Genomic DNA, 24,814 nt, shown 5'->3' with positions numbered 1-24,814 from the left:
CCTATTTCAATATTGTTTATGCATCTTAACACCACATCCGTTTTACACTAACAGCACACACATTTTGCATACGTATATAATTTTCTTTTCTTAAATTGTTTGAGAAAAAAAGATAAATAACTTAAAATTTTCAAACAACAAACTTCCAACATTTAGTACAATTTAATAAAAAATACAACTAACTTATATTTTAATATATATATTTGTTTTTTTAAGATTAGATTTTCAAAAAAATCATTATTAAATCATCAGTATATTTATTACACAATAATAAAAGTTAATAACAGATTTGGTCCATTTCTACTTTTGGAATGTATATAAAGTAAAATTTGTCTTTTTTGTTTTATTTTTATAATAATTATATATATGTATGTATGTTAACAATCAGACATATTTTTTTTATTACAAATGTGTACACATATATTTGTTTTTAAAAATGTTTTGAATGCGACTTTAAAACCTTCCCATTTTTGTTTGTATGAATGTGTATAATTTTTTTAAAATTGTTTTGTAAAATATTTGTTTTATTTTTTGTTCTTATTCATAACAATTATCCACAATTAGTTTTAAATTTTAAAAATACTTTTTTTTTTGTTTTAATATATATTTTATAAAATATATAATTATAAATATCAAGTGTGTTAGGTGTATGTGTTTTGTATACATAGATGCCATTTTTTTTTTACTTAATTTTTGTTTTTTTTTTTTAAATTTATATGAAGGATGTTTAATATTTTTTTTGTTTTTTTTTTATTTTTTTGAATGTAAAGTGTTCTTAAAAATTAAAAAAAAAATCAGCCTGCAAAAATACAACATCTATGTTTAAATAATTGCACTCGGTGCATTTTTTAAAAATAAAAACACTCAGTTATATCTCTTTGTTCTTATTTATTATTATTTTCTATGAGACAAGTTTGTTTGCTTAAAAATATGTAAAAGTGGGATATTTAATGTGTTTTTTTTTACAATTATTTATCTATAAATATTTTGACTATTTTAACTATAAATATATGTTCTCCAATTATGACTAAAAGAATTAAGTTTGGAACATAACAATTTGTCTATAAAAAAAAACACCACAAACGAATTAAATTTATTTAAATTGTATAGGTTTAAATTTATTATAATATTATTTTGTATATATAGTTCTTTTTTTTTGGTTTAAAAGTTTTGGTAGGATGTTCAATCAGTAAGTAAATAATAATTATTTTAAAAATACATTAATTTTGTTTACATTATAGTTCTTAGTTTAAAATTTAGTTTTTTTTTTGTTTAAATTTAACACATTTTAAAAGTTTTCAAATGCCAGAGGAAAAAATAACATATACCGTAAAATACAACTTATTCAAATGTGGTTGAAATATTAAATGACAATTATATAAGAGATTCACCAGCAAATTAATATTACGACTTATATAATACCAAATTGAGCAATTTTTTCTACATTTTGTTTTTGTTTTGTTAGTTTGTTAATGATCAAGATAATTAATTGATAATAACTGATTTCTCATTTCAAAACATAATATCATATTTTTCAAGAAGTAAAGATAAAAACAACAACGGTGGTAGAGGTGCTTGAAAAGTTTTGTAAACATTAAAAATTAAAATCGATAAGGTTTGTCATTCAATATAAAATGTTGTTCGATATTTGTTCATATGTATGTTCAATATTTTCAATGCCAACGTCAAGTTTGTGAAGCAGTAGAAAAAAAACTATAGGCTTGCGTGTCACTACGTCAGAAATTATTATTATTTAGCGGTTAAGTTAAGTTTGGCGAATTTAAACACGAACAAAAAATACAAAATTAGATATGGAACATTATTACGATTGTTGTTTTATTGAAACGGCGCTCAGGACACAAGATACAGGGCACAGTTTTATAGTAAAAAGCGCGGTTAAGTTTACTATTTTTAGAGTGATTTGACAGAGGTAGACGTTAAAATTAAAATAAACGGAACGAAAACCTAATTTAAATGTTTATACAGAGTAGGGCGTGTTTACTTAAAAATTAATTAGGTGGCGCAACAGTCCATGGAGAACCAGGGCCTAGTGATTACAACTCTCAACCATTCCTGTGTGCGAGTAATGTTGTCCTACAGTTAGACCTACAGTTTATATGCCGAATCCGAAGCTAATTTGAGAAAGCACTTTTCATGAGAAGAATTACTCTTGGAGGATTTGTCAATTCCTCGCAAGAGGCAGTACCCGTGAAAAAACTTTAGGTGACATAGGCAGTGATCGAACCCAAGACCTTTCGCATGACAGTCCATCGCACTAACCATCATGCCACGGGTGCTGCATAGATATTTCTTAAGCTGATAATTATTCAGCGTTTCCATGACCTTAGAAAGAAGGGACGTTAGTGCTATCGGTCGGTAATTTGTGGGAGAAGATGATTCTACTTTTTTTGGGATTGGCTGAACAAATGCAGTTTTCCAACTACTCGGAACGAGCCCAGAAGATTAGGATATATGGAAAAGCTTACGCAGCTAACTAGCGTGGAAGACAACCTCTTCAGAATAATAGCGGGGATACCATCTGGGTCAGCGGATTTATGAATGCTCAGATCTTTAAGAACACTCGCCACAGTTCGAGTACGAAAAAAGATTGGTCCCATAGAATCATTTACGAGTTCAAGAACTGGGGAAGTCATGACACCATCTGGTAAGGTGGAATTTTCGGTGAACTGCCTTACAAATAAGTTGGCTTTATCAATAGAGCTAACTAATGGAGTGTCATTGAAAACAGCGTAGGAACCGAGGAAGAGGAAGAATTCCTCATGTTTTTTACAAATTACCAAAAATTCTTTCTGCCTTTGGGACATTGCAATATTTTTCGCCGTAATTTTTGGTCATGTAAAAATTCGGTCCTTCGAATATACGCGTTGCATGCCTTAATGGCTTGCTTAAACTTTTTCTTTAAAACACCGGAAGCTCACCTCTTTCTCCTTGATAACCTCTTTGCAGTTTGAATCGAACCATGATTTAACGTTGGGTTTAATACTTTTAACCCTATCCGGGATAAACTTTTCCATTCCTGATCCTGAAGAAATTATTGACATCGTCCCATTTGGCTTTCTCGTACTGCCAAACGGTTCTCTTTGGAGCTCTTTCTTTAACTGGATTTTATTCAAATTTTGATAGCAGTACTCGTGATAAAAGTTAGGCAAGTCATCACGCTACCGGTACTTCGTGGTTACTTTCTTATTTTAAAAAATCATAACACAAAAAGTATTGACAATATTGATTTAATTGTTTTTTTTCTGTGTATAGAAGTACATTTAAAGTTTTACTTTATTTGGTTTTAAAAACGACATCTCGAAGCTTTGAACCGTTCTCATCAATGGACTGAGATAGTTGGAATTTGAAATTGTACAACAATTGAAAATAAATGGGTTTCCCTTACACTATAAAATTCCTACCACAAATCTGACTTTATTTGATAAAATTATAATGTATAATAGGAAATGCAACAAAATGTTCGAGCTTTGCCTCATGGTTTTTTTTACCGTCAGTAGAATTTTGCCAGGAATGTCAAAAGCTTGCTCCTACATCAAACAAATGTTCGTACACTGCTCTCTTCTCTAACAAAATGGAAATAACGGTTCTTTTTAAAATGTAAATTGTTTACTGTAATGATTTTAAGAGATTTAGGCTCAGTATGCCGTGGTGTATTGATCTTTTCAATCGTTTTTTTTCTTTTTATTCTGTGAAGTTTATTTTGAAAAGGAGGATTCTCATAAAAAAGTACCTCTTGAAGTAAGACAACTGATTTTTAAACTAAGAAACGACGGAAAAAGTTATGCTCAGATATCGTCAATTATTGGTAGACCACGGTCTACAGTTCAATATGTATTCAAAAATTACGTGAAAAATAAAAGCTTTAAAGTGGCCCCAGGAAGAGGTCGAAAAAAATACTAGAAGCTCATATAGAACGAAAAATTGAAAGAATGGTAAAGACTGATCCCAAGTTAAGTGCTCCTTAAATAGCTGCTGACATTCAAGCAAATGGTGGAATATCGCTTAACCCACAAACTGTTCGGAACTTTCTGCATTCAAATGGATATAATGGTCATACGGTACAAAAAAAAATCTATATTTCAAAAGAAAACGTTTCAAAACGCTTGAACTCGAAGATTTGTGTGGAGGAAACCAAACACAGCATTAGATGTGAAGAATTTGCAATTAACGGTGCAACATGGAAGCAGAAATGTTATGGTCTGGGGAGCTATGGGGTCCAATGGTGTGGGAAATTTAGTTTTAATAGAAACATTAATGGATAAAAACAAATATTTACAAATTTTAAAAGAAAATTTGAAAGCCAGCGCTTTAAAAATTGGCCTTAAAGACGACTTTTTACTTGTGCAAGACAACAATTCTAAACATTCATCAAGAATAGTAAAGGAGTGGCTTCTCTATAATGTTAAATCGCAATTGTCTCATCCTCCCCAATCCACAGACCCTAATCCTATTGAGTATCTTTGGGATTATTTAGGAAGAAAGGTCCGAGAATCAAAAATAAGTAATAAAAACCAGCTAATAGCCGTTATATTGAAAGAATGAAATAAAATTTAGCAGGAAGTTACTTTAAAACTAGTTCTCTCTAAAAGCGAAAGGTTATCACACTCGCTACTACAACTTACATACTTTTGTTTGTTCACACATCCCGAAATATGGAAATGTGCCTCGTCAGTAAAGAAAACAAGAGCGTCCTTTGTCAGGTTTTCGAGGAAGGCTTCACGTGCATTTTTTCGTGCAACATAATCGCGTGGATTAAGTTGTTTCACCACTGCCAATTTGTATGGGTACAAATTTAGTTCCTCATGAAAAATTCGTGTCACACTGTGCGACAAGAAATCTCTAAAGCAGTCGAATGTGTGTGCAGATCGCCAAGAGATTTCAAAATCGCCGCCCTTACTCTTTATTTCTTCTGCACGCCACGATAAAGAATAAGATGGAGAAAATTAAAAAAAGGGTCTGGTAAAAATGGTTATATTTAGTCTGTTACGGAAAATGCAGAGTTAAAAAAAAGTGTTATTGCTTCTAAAGATCGAAAATATTAAGATTCCGAAAATTAAACATGGGAAGATATTTTCTGAAATAACTTGAAAACTATTTCTTTCTTTTTTTTCAAATTGTTCGGTATAGTTGAAAGTTCAAAAATAAAGTCTCTTAAACTGACGAACCGTAAAAGTCAAGTTTGTAAATGTCAACTAAAAAACAAAATAATTGTGTTCGATAAAGTTGGTTTTACTAATTGCTGCGTTCTCTCTCAGCCAGACAAAGAATCCGGATATAATTTTTTTGAAATGTCAAAAAAGCAATTAAAAGCTATCCAAGAATTTCTGGTACAGTGAATAACTGACAGCTAATTGAAAATGGATTTCAAATGCCTATGTTTTTGATAATAATTCAGTGAATTAATGAAATTATACATAGAAAACCATATTTAAAAATAATATTTGACCTAGAAGTCTAAATATTTGTCTGCTTTTTGTGAATAGCTGAAAGTTGCTTTTTGGCAGCTATAAGGAATCTAAAAATTCACCTACATCCCGTATACCCTTTTAAACACGAGATTGAAAGCAGCCAATGGCGTTCTGTTCGATAACAATTTTCGTCGGAATTCTGAAGGACGAAAAAAATGGTAAACGTCAAATGATTTTGCATGGAAATTGAATATAAGCAAACAGATCTATACAGACGTATACAGGCATACTATTTGACGATGTCAATATTTACCTTAAAATATGACTATCAAATTGACGTGGGTTTGACTTTTTCTAAAACGAATGTAATTTTGACATTAAAAAATCGAATGTATATCTGACATTAAACAAATTTTAAAAAAAATGATCTCTGTGATAAACTTAGATTCCATTTAAAAAATTCGAACAAACAAATGTTTTCAATAAAGTAGTACTAATGTCGTTCTGTTCGAAAAAATCATTTTCACTGGATTTCTAAATGTTAAAAACAAACGAAATGACGTTAAAATCGTAGACGTCAAATGAGTCTGCAAGGAATTTTAAGCAAACAGATCTTGTACAGGCATATTTGGCCAGTTTGTACTTCTAAGATTTCTGAGAGTTTTCTCCGACGGTTTGACAGAGCAAGATAATGAAATATGCACACAATTCAGTATTCATTTTCTCCTATCAATCAAATTAGATTTGTATTTCTTTTCTTTTTTCTTGAATTTTTGATAAATGGAATCATAAAAATTCTTTTCTCAGATTTCTGACAGCAAAAGTGTGAAATTTGTATGAGAATTTTCGTTTATATTTCTGAGAATAAGATCTAAGAAATTGCCAACTATTTGACGATATCAATATTTGTGGTAAAATATGACAATCAAATTGACTTTGGTTTTATGTGAAGTCAAATTGACGTTGGTTTTATGTACGTTTTCGAAATCCAATGTATTTGTGATATTAAATATATTTATGTGAAGTCATATTGAAGTTGGTTTTATGTACGTTTTCGAAATCAAATGTTTTTCTGATATTATAACAATTCAAAAAGTCTTTCCGTTGGTAAATTTTAACTTCATTAAGAACAAATACTTTTTTGTTATGACTTTGACCTTCTTCCCTGTCGGTGGAATAAATCTTCGTGTATCTGTCAAACATTCAATTAAGGTTTTCCATGAATAAATTAAGATTTCCGAACAAAATCGTTTTTTTTTCTTGCATCACGATTGGAATTATTTTGTTTTTTTTTTTTCATTGTTGAGTGTAACTTCGTGTACGCATTATAGCGGTATAGCTGTCAAATTTCCGTTTAACTATGTTTCTAATAATTATGTTAGTATTAGTGCAAGGAAATCCAAATCTGAAGATTTCATCTAAAACCAATTGATTTTGCCCAATAGAATGCACAAACAAGGGAATTTATGTTTTGACAGATTTAGATCAAAAATAAATTGATTTTATTTTATCCATGGAAAACCCCAATTACCCCAATTGAAATTTGTTTTCACTCAATTCGCTATCAAAGAAAAAAAAATTGATTGAAAAAACTACAAACCATATCAATTAAATTGACAGATGAAAATTGTGTCAAATTTCCATTTAAACATTTTTCTAATAATTATGTTAGTATTAGTGCAAGGAGATCCAGATCTGTAGATTTGAACTAAAATTAAAATTATTTTGCTTCAATAATAGAATCCACAAAGAGGGGAAATTTATGTTTTGACAGATCTAGATAAAAAGTAAAATGATATATTTTACCCATGGAAAACTCCAATTCAAATTTGTTTTCACTCGATTCGCTTTTAAAGAAAAAAAAAAAAACAATTAAAAAAACTACAAATGATTTCTATTAAATTGACAGATGAAAATTGTGTTGATGTCATTTGACAAGGAGAGGTAAATATCTAGAAAAATTGACGTTGAATTGTATTTGGACTTAAAAGTACATTAGACTAATAGCGCACATAATGACATAACTTTTATATAAAAAAAGAAGAGATCTGTAAATTTGTTAGACCACTTTTTTTTTAATTAGTTTATTCTTATTTTTTTTATTGTTATGAAAAAGAAGTTTTCGCTTAGATTGAAGATGGAACGCGTCTCGAGTACGTTTTAAATACTAGACGTTATATTTTTCCTTATTTCTTCGTGGAAAACATTTTCGAATTTTGTTCTCTTTTAGTTTCATCGAATATTGAAAATAATTTAACTTTATTTAACAGGCAGTCGGAAAATGATTTTAAATGATAGGTTTTTTTATTATAAACTCATAAACACGTCACGATACACTTTAAAGGTCAAAGTATCTTAAAAAATCGAAGTCAGTAGCCGTTCTTGGAATAATCTTAAATGTAAATTAACATTACTAACAAACATACTGTAAGTTTATTCTATTTTTTTTTCGCTTTATTTAAAAATCAAATACAAATAACAATTTATCCTCCCTTAGAAGAAAAAATGCACTTATGATACGACTTTGTTGACATTGATTCTTCAGAATTGCATTTTATTTGTGTTCTTATTTTTATTTGTTGATCCTCATCATTGTCCCCCATTAAATATACGAGTACGAGTATACCTCAAACTTTAAAGGAAGTTAAGGAATATATTTGGATATGTAATTAGCAACTTCAATATTCCAATTTAAATGAGTTTAATAAACCTGATGGTTCGTTGGTTGGTGGGTTGGTTTGGTATAGATAAAGTGTGACATAAAAGTAAACATCTATGTCACGTTTCAGAACATTGAATTTAAGTCACGACGTCGTCGACGACGTGTAATTATGTATGTATGTTAATAATGTGGAATATAGTGTAAATGGTTTACATTTACATTTTAAATAGTTTAAACAAAAATCAACATTACAAGAATCAACAGTAATTATGTATCAACGTCAATCTCTATTAATTCCTTGTATTTGGGTTGTATTTTGGTGAATATTTAATTTGCATTGATTTATTTTAAAGAAACAATTTTCTCATGCGTTCATAAATATAAAAGTTCTTAGAGCCATTTAAAACTTTTTAACCAACAAAACGACACTTACTTTAAATAAATCAATTTTTTTTTTAATGAAATCTGTCAAAAGCGCTTTGGGCAAAATAAGTTCTTTTTTCCTTTTCCATCTGTCAAAGACCCTAGTTCTTTTTTCCTTTATTCAAAACTTGCGTCCAGTGACGGCAATATAATTTTTATTTTTTGGTTTGTTCGATTTAGAAAATTATTAATATTTTCATGTCACATCATTAACTAAGTGCCTGAACAATCTTATTATAAATGTATAAAGAAGTACAGAAGGAAAAACAGCCAGTTCTCGCTCTTATAGCTGAAAAACAAAAACGCTTCAGATTCGGCTTCGCCTGACGTTTACTAGTTCAGCCATAGGAGTTCAATGCATGCTATCACAATAGAGCTTCGACCTCATGTTTCGTTTGACAATCGGAAGGAAAAGAACGTAATGTGACTCCAAACGGAAGCTCTAGTTTCAATTTGCTGAATTGAATATTTGCTTTGTCTGGCAGCTCAACAGCTGTAAACAAATTGTGAACAAACAAAATATTTGCTCTTTGGAGGGATGATATAATAGAAATGCCATTCAAAGCAACCTCGAAGCAAGACCACCGTAGACGAAGCCGAAGCTGAAGCGTGTTTGTGATTCAGCCATTAAGCATCGTAGAATAAGATAAACTAGAAACGGTGTACCAGATAGCCTTTCCAACTAAGAAATAAAGCATTTAACCAGACTTGAATTTTCAAAAAAGTCATCTTAACTGGTGAGTGCCTGATAGGCACCCAATAGGTACACGAATTTTGAACCAGAAAATACACTTTCCACCATGAAGCAAGGAGGAGCTCGGCTCTGGTTAAGGGATGTTTTTTTCTGGAGCAATCTGAGGAACTTTTCAAAAAACAGTTGTGTTCATAAAAATAGCAGTGCTATTTAGATTTTATTAGCTTGTCAATTATTTTAAATAAAAATAACAGTGCTTTTGATTTTATAATTAAAAAGGTTAAAAATTCATTTTTTTTTTAATTTTCGGTAAGTAAATATTTTACCGTTTAAAGTTTTAAATATTTTTAACATACTAGTATATAAAAAATTAAAAAATATTGGCTCAAAAATAAACAATGGGACGGTCAAGACACTGCACCGAAACAATTCGAAAACTTATTCAAAAACTGCGGTTGGAGGGAAAAACCTACCAAAATATTCCAGGCATCCTAGGCTGCTCAGCAAAAATGGTCAGTAACGTCTTAATATTGCAAAATAAACCGAAAACGTGAGGCCCAAAAAGGATGACTACTGAAAGAACTGACAGAAAAATTGTTCAGTTAGCAAAACAGAACTCCTCCATATGCTCTAGGTCTCTAGGAAAATAAGAAATAGACTTCAACTGTCTGTTAGCGCTTTCACAATACGAAGACGTCTTTTATAAGCGAAGTTACCAGCCCGAAGTAAACGCAAGGTACCATTCTTGACGAAAAGGTATGTGGCAAAGATAATGGAGTTTGTTAAAGCACATAGTGATTGGGCAAAAGAGAAATGGAAGAATGTTCTATGGAGCGGTGGAAGCAAAGTCGTCCTTTGTGGGTCCAAGGGTCGTCAAGAACATGTGCGAAGACCCTAAAATGAAGCATACGATCCACGGTACACTATTAAAACAGTGAAGCATGGTGGAGGGCAAATTATGATATGGGCTTACTTTTCATATTACGAGGTCGGGCCTAATAATCCCATCGGGAGTATAAGAGATGCAACCAAGTATGTGAAAATTTAAGAGGAGGTTATGTTACCCTGTGCTGAAGAGGAAATGCCATTAGTTTGATTGTACCAACAAGGCTATGACCAAAAGCATACGGCAAAATTATGATTTGAGCAGAAGAAGTTATCCGTTATGGAGTGGCCCGCTCAATCCTCCGACCTTAACCCCATCGAAAATTTGTGGCGGGATGTTAAGAACGCAGTTCAAGTTCAGAAAGAATTGTGGGAAGCAGTGCGTTATTCGTGGAACGCAATACCAATCAAGAGGTGTCAGGTTTTAGTGGACTCGATGCCATGTAGATGCGAAGCAGTAATAAAAAACAATGGTTATGCAACAATGTACTAATTGTAAGCTAACATTCTTTTTAAATTTACCAATTTAACATGTTATAACATCACGTACAATTCCACTTCAATACACTGTATCTGCCAAAACACAAATTCCCCATTCTTTCGCATTCTATGGAGCTAAATAAAATGATTAATTTTTGATTTAAGATCAAATCTGTAGATCTGGATTTTTCGGTAGATTTATCCTTCTTTGCATCGATACTAAATCAATTTTTAGAAAACGTTTGGCTGGGAATTTGACAGCTCTACCGCACTCATTAACCCCTTCACAAAGTGACACTGATACAATGATAACAAAAAAAAAAGAAAACAATTTCAATCGTGTTCCACGCGTCACGAAAAAAATCAAATTTTGAATGAAATCTGCATTTACCTATGGAAAACCCCATAAGTTTGACAGGACATTTGAGAAAATTACAACAAAAATTAGTAACATGTTCTTAAAATCCTAAATGTTTTTGCCAGCAATTAAATAAGTTAATTTTCTTCTTCTGCATCAAGCATACACAACAATTTAATTGAAAAGAACTAAAACCAATCCTGTTCCATTGGTAAAAAAAAATCTACTTTTTGTTATTAAAATCTAAATTTACTAATTTAACACGTTATAACATCACGTACAATTTCACTTTGATACACTGTATCTGCCAAAACACAAATTTCCCATTCTTTTGCATTCTATGGGGCTAAATGATTAATTTTTGATTTTCGGCAGACTTACCCTTCTTTGCATCGATACTAATTCAATTTTTAGAAAACGTTTGGTAGGGAATTTGACAGCTCTAACGCACTCATTAACACCTTCACAAAGTGACTCTGATACAATGATTACAAGAAAAAAGAAAACAATTCCAATCGTGTTCCACGCGTCACAAAAAAAATCAAATTTTGGAGGAAATCTGCATTCACCTATGAAAACCCCATAAGTTTGACAGCACATTTGAAAAAATTAAAACAAACATTAGTTACATGTTTTTAAAATGCTAAATGTTTTTGCCAGCAATTAAATAAGTTAATTTTCTTCTTCTGCATCAAACATAAACAAACATTTAAGTGAAAAGAACTAAAACCAATCCTGTTCCATTGGTAAAAAAAAATCAACTTTTTTTTGATTAAGATCTAAATTTACCAATTTAAAATATTATAACATCACGTATAATTCCACTTCAAAAATTTGACCCTCTAAATGGAATCTAACAATTCTCCTTGGACTATGTAACATAACGCCAAAAATTAAGAACAATATTTTGCCTTCACGAGGTCATTTATTTGGCCTCGATTATTTTATTCCAAAATTGTTACAAGAAATATTATTACTACACAGACACACACATCGTTTATTTATTGTTATGTAAACAAAATAACTATCAAAAAAGTCTTGAAATTGAATTGACTTATCCAATTTCAATGAATATGTTATAATAACTGTTTGGCTTAGCTCAGATTTAAATGCTAAATGACAATTCGCGTTTCAAAAACAAAACAAAGTAGGTAACTATTTGATTTGTTAAATATTTTAATAGCTAATAATAATAATGCTGAACTTTTGGCACGTTATGTTAAAAACGTGTTCACGTCATTAACCTTATATGCCCACGATGCACATTGGGGCAAAACGACCCAAAAGCTGGCAATAATTCAAAAATGAAAATTTAAAATATCCTCAATTTATTTTTATATTTTTCGATCAAGTAATATTTTTTAGATATCTCTTATTCATCACATCGCAGCTTAATTGAAGCTTGAAAAAAATAGTGTTTTTTCATGTTTGCATTGAGGCTTTTTTTTATCTTTAAACTATTTTGAAATATTAGTATGGAACATCGGGTATGTAGCAATGTGCAAAGCTAGATTAAGATTTTGACGAATATATTTTCGCATTTCAAGGTGGATTTTAAAACACGCTGGGTTAAAGCTTGCAGGATCGAGGAAAGTTTTTTTAAAAACTATTGAAAATTGGCTAAACATATTTCTAACTTTCTGTAGAGTTTGAAAATTCTTCCCAAAGATCCAAAAGGGAAAAAGCCCTCGACTTAAAAGATTCTGTACCCCTTGGTGTCTTGAGTTATGCTACCCAAATAAGTCTACGAGCTTCCAGACTGATCCAAGTCTCAAAACTTTTAAAAGAAGTGAGTGTAAGCCCTACTACGGGCCGAAAAATACAGGCGAGTTTTTGAAAAATCGCAGTCGAACGAGAGAAGTTGTATGACGGGAGAAGACGCTTTGGCGGTATTAGTTGCAGCACAACTATCACTATGAGTGCCCCAGAAAAATGTCCATCTTACACAATTATGCAAAATGCAAAAAAAAGCTTGTACAGAAATGCGGCGAAAATCACAGCCACATGTGCCGAAGTAAGAGCTTGAAAAATGTTATTTAATATCGAAGTGGGGTTTCGATTGAAGCTAGAGTCATAGCTCATATAAACAAGTTTTTCATGGTCCAGAAGCAGACGATTCTTCTGTTTTTATAACCTGGTAAGTCCCCCATTCACCTAGTAAGTGGTGTCTGGCAAAACCCTCGTTCAGCTTCGACAAAATATTGCAGACGCCTAAAAATTGAATACACTAAAGAGTGAACTAATGTTTCAAAATCCGAAAAAAACCTCGAGTGGATGCAGAGATCCAAAACCTTCAACAAACGTCCATGTTCGTCGGTAATAGGTGTGTCAAGGTTCAGCACTCATTAATTTTTTCAATGATAGATGGTAAGATTTAAAATGCTTTAACCGAGACCACATTAACACATAAATGCTATTTGTGTGGCGCGACTTTGAAAGACTTTTAACAATGTCAATGATATGATATGACGTCCATTAAAAACAGAGCACCTTTCTTTTAGAATGTCTATTCTGCACGGTTGAATACAAATGTTCGAATGCCTTGTACATCTAGCGTACAAATTACCCATTTAAAATGTCAAGCTCGTGGAGGTGACAAAGAAGTCGTGGCAGCAAATAAGGTCGAATTCAAAGGGAGTTCCGAGAACGTTGAACGTTGAAGATAAACCAAAGCCGGGATTTAGTAACACAAATGACGGGAAGACAGCTAGGCTGAACTTTCAGTCGAAATAACTAAATTAGACATGGAACTCATAAAAAGAATGCACACAATTATGTATGATCGTTGTTTCCAGTGGATATGAGATTGATGTTGAAAAGTACAGGGATTTTGCATTTGACACAGCGAGGTACTTCTTCAATAAATATCTCTGGTATCGTATGCCTCCAACTCTACATAAATATTTTATTCTTGTCGCAGAAATTATATCATCTGCACTTTTGCCTATCGGACAACTTTCGAAGGAAGCGCATGAAACACGAAACAAATATTTCAAAAATTTCCGTGAGAACTTCTCAAGAAAATCCAGCCATGAAAAAACAAACGAAGATATCCAATTATTACTTTCAAGCAAAAACTGCAAAAAAAATTGCAATCTTTACCCAAAGAAGCATTGAATTTGGTATCAAATTTAAGATTGTTCTAAGCCGGATATATTTTGTTCTAAAAATAAGGGTTGTGAACTAAGCTACTTATTGGTGCCAAAGAAAATAAATGTCATCATTGCATTTTAAAAGATATTATTGTACAAAAGTTTGCCTAAAAAATGCTGTTATTCAAATGTTTGATTAAAAATAACTCAAAATATATAAATCTTAGAAATCTAATGTTAGTTTCCTTTGATAGATATTTGTATATAACTTTTTCATTTTCCTAGCTTTTCTGTATGCAAAGATATTAGCATTTATGTCGAAAAAGTGCTGATTTTTAATGGTTCCACATTTCGAACTTCAATCTCAAATATCTCGAATCTCCCATGAGTTATCGGCAAAATATTTTTGCAAATATATCCGGCTAAGAACAACCTATAATTTGATACCAAATTCTTTGGTGTACACTCCGGGCCAGATGTTCGTTATAAAATGAGCAATCCCCTTTAAACGTTATTACTTTGTTTCTTCTTTTTTTTAGAGATGCACAAGTTCTTAAGCAAAAAATTCTTTAAGTCGAAAAATACAAATTGGCACATTTAAGAGTAGGGGGCTTTTCAGTGGGCGTGGATAGGACACAGATTTAAAAATATCTTTTGCTTGGGGTCAGAAGTAATTGTGCAAAAATTCAACCTTCTTGATTTGATGCCACGTTTTAGGGCATTCTGCCCCACCGTACGACGCACGGGAACTATACAATGTATTAACTATTTGTTTACAACTTACTCGACTCGTAGCCGAAGGTATGCACAACGCTAGTGTTAAATTATTCTTGAATTTTTAAACTTGTAGTTGAGTGTAGTTGAGGATGACGATGATGGTTTTAAGTTTTAAATTTCTGTTAAGTTACTTAGTCAAGATTCAATTACCATTGTAGAAAAATGCGCTTGGACTATTTAAGAATTGTATTCTAATTGAAGTGGTTGCCATTTGAATTACATTAAAAATTAATACAAAGTATAAAAACAAATATGATGGTCATCAAGGGCAGAATAAGTATAAATATTAAATTTGAGAATATTAATTTGTTTCATTACTCATTTGAAACTTTGAAGTTTAATAATAAAACAACACCTTTTGGAAGTGAAGATCGCTCATTTTTGAAATTATATTTGATTGAAATAACGAAAAATGTAGATATACACTGCTCGTCATCAGGTTAGCACACCCCCCATAAGCTTAATAGAACTGATCTGGTCATCGTCATCGTTGTTTTCAACATGCAGTTCACATTGTGTATCCTATTTTTCTTATCTTTGTTTACTCTCTCACTGGCAAAGAGAACATGCAATGGAACGGTCCCGTTATACGGTTTTTACTGTTTATGTTATTTTTTGTAGAAAAGTGACCTTTATTTTTGTGTCATCAGGTTAGCACATGCAAATTGTTTTTAGTTTATCTTCAAGAGTTAAACGCGTAGGCTAACCGCATTTTTGTTGCTGCTTAAGTGGTGTATTAAAATTAATATGGGTAGGGGAAAATCGTTAAATGTGCAAGAGAAAGCTAAAATTGAAGCCTACAAGGATTCAAAGCTGTCAATAAGTGCAATATCGAAAAAAATCGGTAGAAGTCGAAAAATAATATCCGCATTCTTGAGTAATAAGTCAGGATATGGAAAAAATAATAAAGAATAATAATAATAAAGAAAGGTAATAATAGAGTGATTTCTAAGACTGATAAGAGAGCAATTTTAAGAGAAGCATCCAACTCTCACAACTCGGCAGTAAAGATCAGAGCAAATGTAGGTGTTCAAGCGAGTTTATCAACAATCCTAAGAGTAATAAGGAATGCTCCACACTTAAAACGACTTAAACTGAAAAAGAAAACCCCACTTAACGTGGCTCGAAAGGCAATGCGATTGGATTTTGCACGAGTGCACAAGTCATGGAGTTCTGATTGGCGCTACGTTGTCTTTTCTGATGAAAAGAAATTTTTTTACTTTCACGATTTTCGCAAGGAGGGACACCAGTTGGATCGCCTTCATAGTCAGGTGGGGGTGTGATGGTTTGGGGAGCCATCTCCTACTATGGTACGTGCGACTTACAGTTTTTGACAGCAAATATGAATGGAAGCACTTACAAAAACGTACTTGAAAATGCTCTTCCCTATTTCAAAAATTTGTTTGGGAACTTACCATGGCATTTTCAACACGTCAACGCTCCGACTCACACATCCCGGGTCGTTAAGACATGGATTGAGGGACAAAATGTAAGTTTAATTCAGTGGCCGCCTTACTAACCAGACATAAATATAATAGATATAATATACGTGTGGGGGTTGCTTGCTCGTAAAGTTTATGAGTCTAGGAAACAATATTCCAACAAACCAGAACATATCGAAGGCATTAAACGCTGTTAGTCATTCATTTCCTTGGATTATATTGAAAAATTGTACGAGTCGCTTCCCAATCGAATCTATGAGGTCATTGTCAACAAGAGAGGATCTATACACACTATTAAATTTATTAAACAATGTTTTAATTACTAAATGTATAAGTTAAGAAATAAGTTCAAAGCTTAAAAGCTTTTAAAAAAATGAAAAAAGGTGATATGTGCTAACCTGATGCCTCAAATTTAATTGTTATTTTCAAAAAAAAAATTAAAACAATATTAAAAAATGGGAAAACAAAAATGTTTGTTTTATTTAACTAAAAATTGCATCAGCCATAAATAAAAAATAATATAAAAATCTTAGCTCATTTAGTTTGGTTGGAATCAGTTACGCGAGAGTGTGTGCTAACCTAATGACGCGCAGTGTACAAGTTGTGTATTATAGGTACGTTAAGAGAGGGACATTTTTCTGTTCCCTTATGATGGAATGTTTAACTGAAAAGTTCTAATTTTATAAACAAGGAGATAGAGGAAGATACCTTTCACTTTGTTTGCGAATGCCTAAGCCTAGTCGACTACCTGTATAACGACACGTCTCGTCCTTGCTTCCTATAGACATTCTGAAATTTTAAGAGAATGGTTCAGACAGACATCCTTAACTTAAATCCTCACCAACCTACCCAATCCTTCCCCGAATGGGGACTTTCATAAAACAAATTAAACTGTTTTTCATTGGGCAAAATAAATCAATTTATATTTTATCTATATCTGTCAAAATACAAATTTCCCCGTGTTTTTGCATTCCATGGGGCAAAATAAATTGATTTATTTTTGATTTAAGATCAAATCGGCAGATTTTTAAACAAAAATATTTAGTTTGTAATTTGACAGCTCTTGCACAATCGTTCACACGTATAGCTACACTCATACAATGACACAAAAAAAAATTAGTTCAAATCGTGTTTTATGTTCGACAAAATAAATCAATTTTTGACGGAAACCTGAATTTAGCCAAGAACCCAAACCAATTTATTATTTTTGTTACCGTTAACATTTTCATCTGACAGTTTGGTTGATGCGGTTTGTGATATTTTTTATTTCAATTTGATGGAGTTCAAAAGATTTAGGGCAATTCTTTTAATGGTTGCGTTCAATCTCAGACAGATAGGGTATCCGGATACCTTTTAGTTGTTGTTCTACGTTCGGATCAGAACAGCTGAGATGTCAAAAAAAATAATCCAAAGGTATCTAAGAATTTATGGGGTATGTAGGTATCTGACAGAACAGCTGATTTAACACATGAAAAAAAACTTGAAAATTGATTTCAGCCTTTTTATTTGTTGGTAAACGAAAGGATACAAAAATGTTAGTTGAAGTGTTATTTGAGGATGTTTTGTACCTAATAGACGATGAAGAAGCTATTTGCCTCCGAATTTCAGAAGGTAATTGTGATCTATTTGTGTAAACTTCAAAATTGGCTTATTTTGTTCTCGTTTTGTTTTTTATCCTTTATCCATTAAATGTTTTATCTTACAACAATTTTGACTTCGAAGCTTAAATGTTTCTCTGCTTTGTGAACAGCTGAAAGTTGTTTTTATTTTTTGACATCTATATCAATACAGCTATCCTACTCGTTCAACAAGGTATCTAAAAATCCACATATCCAAGATACCCTATCCAATACGAGATTGAACGCAGCCAATGGGTTTTTTTTTCAACTGAGCTGTCAAAAACTGATCTGTAGCTCACACACGTTAAAGCACTCATATTTTGCTATATTTTGCTTTGTTAGTCCTTTTGATGGTTCAACTTATTTTGAAAGTAAACTTAAGATGACGAATTGTGAACAGATGAAAGTTGTTTTTATTTTTTGACAGCTATATCAACACAGCTATCCAACTCGTTCAACAAGGTATCTAAAAAATCCACCTATCCAAGATACCCTATCCAACACGAGATTGAACGCAGCCAATGCGTTTTTTTTAAATTGATCTGTCAAAAACTGATCTTTAGCTCAGACACGTTAAAGCACACATATTTTGCAAGCAATCGTTCTATGAGAGGAAAAAATCGATATGGAATGTCAAATTTAAATCAAAAATGTGTTTGCTACCATTTTCATATATGCATATTTTCATCTGTCAATTGGAACTGAGCTGTCAAAAACTTATATCTATATATTTATTTATGTCTTTTTATATCTTTGCATAAAATCTGCTCAATGCGAGGTAAAAAACAAAAGTCCCTACCATCAAACAGACAGAGATTTTCAAATAATTATAGTTGATATAATTAATCTTCTGAATTGCATCAAGCAAACAGATTTGAATGAAATTTTCATAAGTGCATTCACATAAATAATTGTCAATCTTTTCCATTTGCCATGAATTTTTTGGTTACATTGAAATCCAAATTTACCAATAGAAAATCAGATTTCGATTGTAGATTAATTTTGACGTTTCCAAAAACTAGTTATAGATCAACATACCTCATTTGTGTCAAAAAATTGACCAACCAAGGGAGCAACTTTATAGGGATTTAAGTTAAGAGTTTTCCAGTAAGATATTCAATTTTTTCAATTGCCTTTTATTTAAACAGCTGTCATCTTTTGACACTTGACAGTGTTATTTCTCGCCATGAGTTTTTGGTTACATTGAAATCCAAATTTGCCAATGGAAAATCCCATTTGAATTATAAATTAATTTTGACGTTTGCAAAAAGTAGCTATAGATCTACATACCTCATTTGTGTCAAAAAATTGACCAACCAAGGGACCAACTTTATAAGGATTTAAGTTAAGCGTTTTCCAGTCACAAATTTAATTTTTTAATTGTCTTTCATTTGAACAGCTGTCATCTTTTGACACTTGACAATGTTATTTCTCGCCATGAATTTTTTGGTTACATTGAATTCTAAATTTACCAATGGGAAATCCCATTTATATTGTAAATTAATTTTGACGTTTGCAAAAAGTAGTTATAGATCTACATACCTCATTTGTGTCAAAAATTGACCAACTTTATATGGATTTAAGTTTGGCATTTTCCAGTAACAAATTCAATTTTTTCAATTGCCTTTTATTTGAACAGCTGTCATCTTTTGACGCTTGACAGTGTTATTTCTCGCCATGAATTTTTTGGTTACATTGAAATTCAAATTTAGCAATGGAAAATCCCATTTGGATTGTAAATTAATTTTGACGTTTGCAAAAAGTAGCTATAGATCTACATACCTCATTTGTGTCAAAAAATTGACCAACCAAGGGAGCAACTTTATAGGGATTTAAGTTAAGAGTTTTCCAGTAAGATATTCAATTTTTTCAATTGCCTTTTATTTAAACAGCTGTCATCTTTTGACACTTGACAGTGTTATTTCTTGTAAATGAATTTTGACGTTTGCAAAAAGTAGCTACAGATCTACATACCTCATTTGTGTCAAAAAATTGACCAACCAAGGGACCAAATTTATAAGGATTTATTAATTAAATTTTTTAATTGCCTTTTATTTGAATAGCTGTCATATTTTGACACTTGACAGTGGTATTTCTCGGAGATGTGTCACAACTGGTCACTTAGTGTTTGTGATTTAACATATTTAGAATTATTTTTGGTTGGGGCTAAGTGGAATATAAGTTCTATACCAATGCTTTAGTAATTAATAAAATTATTATCGTTTTCTATTGATTTCTGTTTGTTAATATTAAAATAAACCCTCTTAAAACCCTATACCACAATATTTAATTAAAATAATTGCTAACGAACAATAGTGTCACTGATAACTTTCTTTCTTTTTTTTTCTTAGGTTGAAGAACATCGAGTTGTGCCGGTAAAAGTAAAACAATTAGATAATCACTCATAGTATTTAGACATGTTCATTGTACAATACAAATTATTTATTCAAGATCAAAAAAATATAAAGAACTAATGCAAACAGAAATGCATTTGTAAGATTAAAAACTAAAAACAATACATTTGCCTTCAAAAAGCACTTTTAATTTAGTTTAAATTTTTTATTAACAATCGATCACTCTACAAAATGCGAAAAATGCCACAATAAACAAATAACTATATTATTTGGTAATCTACTTATCCAAAATGAAATCTAATTTCCATCTGAAGAATTTTAGTTGCTATCCTAATTGAATTACTTCTGAATACTTAATGACCCACAAGTAGCTTAAGCACACACATAATGTATCTCTATATTCCTTTAATCCAATTTCATATTTTACACTCATTATTATATGAAACTAAGTAATATATCAATTTATATTTTAATGTAAATAGTAAACAAAAAATTAGGTAAATAGACAAACAACAAATTATCAAGTCATCAAAACAAGTACAACAATTTTATTAACGCTACAACAGAACGAAGTGACGTTTGTTATTTTTTTGTATTTCATACAAAAGATTGTTTACTTTTTTATCTTTAATAAAGATAAAAATAATGACATAATTTATAAAGCAGTTATTAAGATATAGGGCACAAAATTGCATTTGTTAACATGGATATCGTTGTTGTTGTTGTTTGATTTTTGAAAGATTATATCGAAATGATTTTAACATCCGCCATTATAAATTGTCATGACATTTATCTAAATCTATAACTCCCAACTGTCAAAATTGTTATGTCGTTTTAAATTTTACAATCCGAAATCTAACTAGAAACTAGAATTCTATTAGAATACTTTTTTGATTCTGAACTTTAAAACAAAAAAACAAAGACGTGTTTGACATTTCACTCTTACCAAGGGTCTCATTTTGACATTTATCATGTTCAAAATGACTTTTTTTTAAATAAAAATGTCGCTTTTTAGGTATAAAGTACACCTTAAAAGTGAACATCGTGTAAGTTACTTCACAGAATAATGACATACAAAATAACAACTGTCAGTCAAGTTTGACATTTAATTTAATTGATGAGTTCAATGTTGTGTTGGATTGGCTACCTGGAGAGATGGATCTTAAGATAGCTTGATGAACGGAATGGATACCTAAGTTGAGATATCTGTCAAATAAATAAAAACAAATGTTTCAGCTATTCACAAAAAGCAGGCAAACTTTGAGATTTCGGGGTTAAAAACTATTGCAAAACAAAATTTTCAACGCAGAATTTGAATGCTTCGCCGGATTTTTCCAAAAAAAGAAATTAAATTATTCTGTTTCTTCAAAATCCATACGTTAAATCTGCTATTCTGTCCATAAATTTTTGGATTCCTTTTTTGACATTTCAGTTTTCTTTGATCAGCTGTGCTTTTACGCATAAAACACTCAGCTCCCTCGTAGCAAAGTTCCGAACGTTTCGTTCCTCTACGAATACGAACAAATTCATATCATAGGCCCCGAACGAAATGTGAAAAAGCATTGCCACACAGAAACCATTTATTCGGACTTGCGGAATCAGCTGGTAAACGTCAAAATGTGAAGATCTAAATTGAAATTTAATCTTGGATCTTACTGTTTGCGTATTTTTTAAAATGGATCCATTTGCAATCGCTACTTTTGCAATAAATGAAGAAAATTTGAAACGAAAACGAGGATTAAAAATACAAAGGAAAATTTTAAGGGATGCATTTAATCCATTTGACAATGATGACAAAATGTAAGTAAAATTTAAATCCATCTTCTTAAACTATATACATGTGGTCCATATCCAGATTCAGAACAAAAAAACTATAGAGTTAACAAAGCAGCATTTAAATACTTATTGAAGGAGTTGGATCAAGAACTGGACCCGAGTGTATTCTCATTTTCAATCACACTTATCAGTAGACTAGCAGCTGTGCTCAGATGACAGATTCCTGGCAGAAGGAGGGTAACAATGCGGCGTAGGAAAAGACTTCTAGATTGGAATGTCACAGTCTACGTTTTCTGCAAACCTGAAAACTGTGTTAAAAATTTTGGAAAGAAAACTGTGTCCAGTATGGATTAAACTGGAAATGACTGACGCTGAAAAACTTGAAGCTAAACGTGACTTAATATAAATATGTGCCCGATTACACGAGATGTTTTTTCGGTTGTTTCCTCTTTCGTCTTTTTGACAGATCGGGTGAGGGGTGTAGAAACGTAGGGGGAAAGAAGTCGTGAAAAGAGTCCTGAAAATGTATGGACTTTTTTTGGTTGAACTTTGACGTTTATGCTTTGACAACCAATAAAAAAAAATGCATAATTTACAGATATAAGTTCAGTTTTTCAGAGTACGGTGTAGTAAAGGCAAATATAAACGTGAAATAATGTAAATTTAATTATTTATTTAAACGATTTAAGAAAAGTGGACAAAAACTCAAACGGAAGTATTATTAACGCTGTTTCAAAGTTGGCTCAATTTGTATAACAAGCTGAACAAAAATTAATAAAAAATCAATACAAATTATTCCATAAATTTGTTTTATTTTTCACTAAATTATTGCCACAGAAATCCAATTATAATTAATTATTGCTGCCCCAGACAACGAAACAAAATTAAATTCTTCCTCCACAGTTTTTTCAGAAACGTCAAAAATAGGAATAACGAAAGAAACGAAAAAAGGAAAGGTGTAATCACGAGGGTAGGTACCTGTCAAAAAGACGAAAGACGAAAACGAATGAAAAAACATCCCGTGTAATCAGGGTCTATATATATTTTTCACACTAATTTTGTAATTGAACTTACATTTTTGTCAATTTGTATCCATTCACTTTGGTAGACAAAACTGTTGTGTCTAGTTTTGAATAGCGCCTACAAAAAAATCTGCTCGTAGAAAATCTGTCAAACTTACTATTCATTCGGGGCTAGTGATACCACTTTTCAGAACTCCGAATTTCGTAGCAGAATTTTTCGATACGAACGGAGCTATGATACGCTTTTTCAGCCTTTAATAAGGGTGACTAACAGAAAGGTGTCCGGATACTCTATAGGTCTGATATTGAACGCAGCCAATATAACACTTTTAAAATTAAAAATGACCGCCTCACTTTATTGTCGCTTTTAAATTATTACCTGAGTCACCTTAAAAGTGAACATTGTTTGAGTATGTTTTCAAAGTTATCCATTTCAAAATTAAAAATAAAGTTTGTTGAAAGAAAATCACTTCACAAAATCATGATATAAAAATGACAACTGTCAAATTTGACGTTTAATTTAGTAAATGCGTAAGGGCTTCTGGTTTCAATTCTGATTACAAATAAAAAGGCACTTTTCTCAAAAAGCACTTTTAGAAGAGTCCAGAAGGCATCGAAGTAAAATTTGACATTAATCAAGTTGACTTCTATTTATGTCAAAACAAAAAAAATGACAGCAAAGACGTTACAGTTACCAGACGATAGGGCGTACACTATTGAATTGCAAAATTTTGTCTAATTTATTTTTGTCTTAAGATTTTTTTAGACAACGAAGTACAAAGTCAGAATTTGTTTGAAGAAATTTAAGAAATCATCATTTTATTATTAGGTTTATATAAAGGCTTTACGACTTAATATCTGTGTTTGCTATTTTGTATAACAGTTTTCCGGGTTTTTTTTTATGGATCACCAAATCATAAAGATAAATTTAAATACGAAAAAAAAACAAACGTTTTTTTCCAGCAAGGTCTTTAAATGATTCTATTCCATCAACATTGCCGTTTTCAACCAAACCGACTCCCATACGAAATTCTCACTTTGAATTCAAACTTTAAAAAAAAGTTCCATCTAAGTTGTGACCCCTTTTTATCCAAAGCTTCTAAGATAGATTTTCATTGCAAATAAAAACAAACAAATATAATAAATGTTCTACCTGTTGCAATGATGACTTAATTCCTAAACCAAGAATCAAGTATACACGCGAAGCAAATAAAAAAAAACTACAAAAAAATCTCTTCAAACAATTTTCAAAATATTTAAAAACAAAACCACGAGGGTTTGTCTAGAAGTTTAAAAAAAAACACCAAATAAGAAAATTATAGATGCCTTATGCCTACATGAGTAGTGTAGTGTATCACGATGTGTTTTGTTTGCAGTTTTATTTCACCATCATGAATGAATTTTGAATTTGATTTTTTTTTGTTCCAAGTCATAACATCTCAAATATCCAACAACAGATAGGTAAGTTATAAGGAATTTTAAAATATTAAAGGTGTCTTAAGAAGATAAGAAATTTGATTTAACAAAAAGTAAACAATAAAAATAAAATAAAACATGTGAAGAACTTGCAAACAAAAATAAAAACAGGAGTGGAATTTTTATAATAAAAAAAATTATAAATATACTTTACTGATAATATATGTACATATAATTAAATGCACGACTGGGTCACACTAAAACTTCCACTTAAAGGGTACAAAAGTCCAACGAGTTTTTTTTTGTTTTCATAAAATATGAATGAAAATGTATTAAAAAGAAAACAAGAAACATTTTATTAACTCCTACAATCTAACCACCTTTC

The 24,814-nt window shown here is 31.2% G+C and overlaps 1 protein-coding gene across 1 annotated transcript in view; it reads right to left on the bottom strand.

Moving 5' to 3' along the window:
- Positions 1-202: 202 nt before the first annotated feature.
- Positions 203-24,814, bottom strand: part of LOC129948863 (homeobox protein 13-like) — a 39,265-nt gene continuing 14,653 nt past the window's right edge. Inside the window, exon 3 of the mRNA XM_056059990.1 lies at positions 203-1,061. The gene's annotated coding sequence lies outside the window, so the exon portion shown is untranslated. The remainder of the gene's footprint in view (positions 1,062-24,814) is intronic.

This window comes from Eupeodes corollae, chromosome 3 (genome assembly GCF_945859685.1).
Source record: "Eupeodes corollae chromosome 3, idEupCoro1.1, whole genome shotgun sequence".
Lineage (NCBI taxonomy): Eukaryota > Metazoa > Arthropoda > Insecta > Diptera > Syrphidae > Eupeodes > Eupeodes corollae.
The sequence above is the reverse complement of the archived record's forward strand: the minus strand, read 5'-3'. Positions and strand labels throughout refer to the sequence as shown.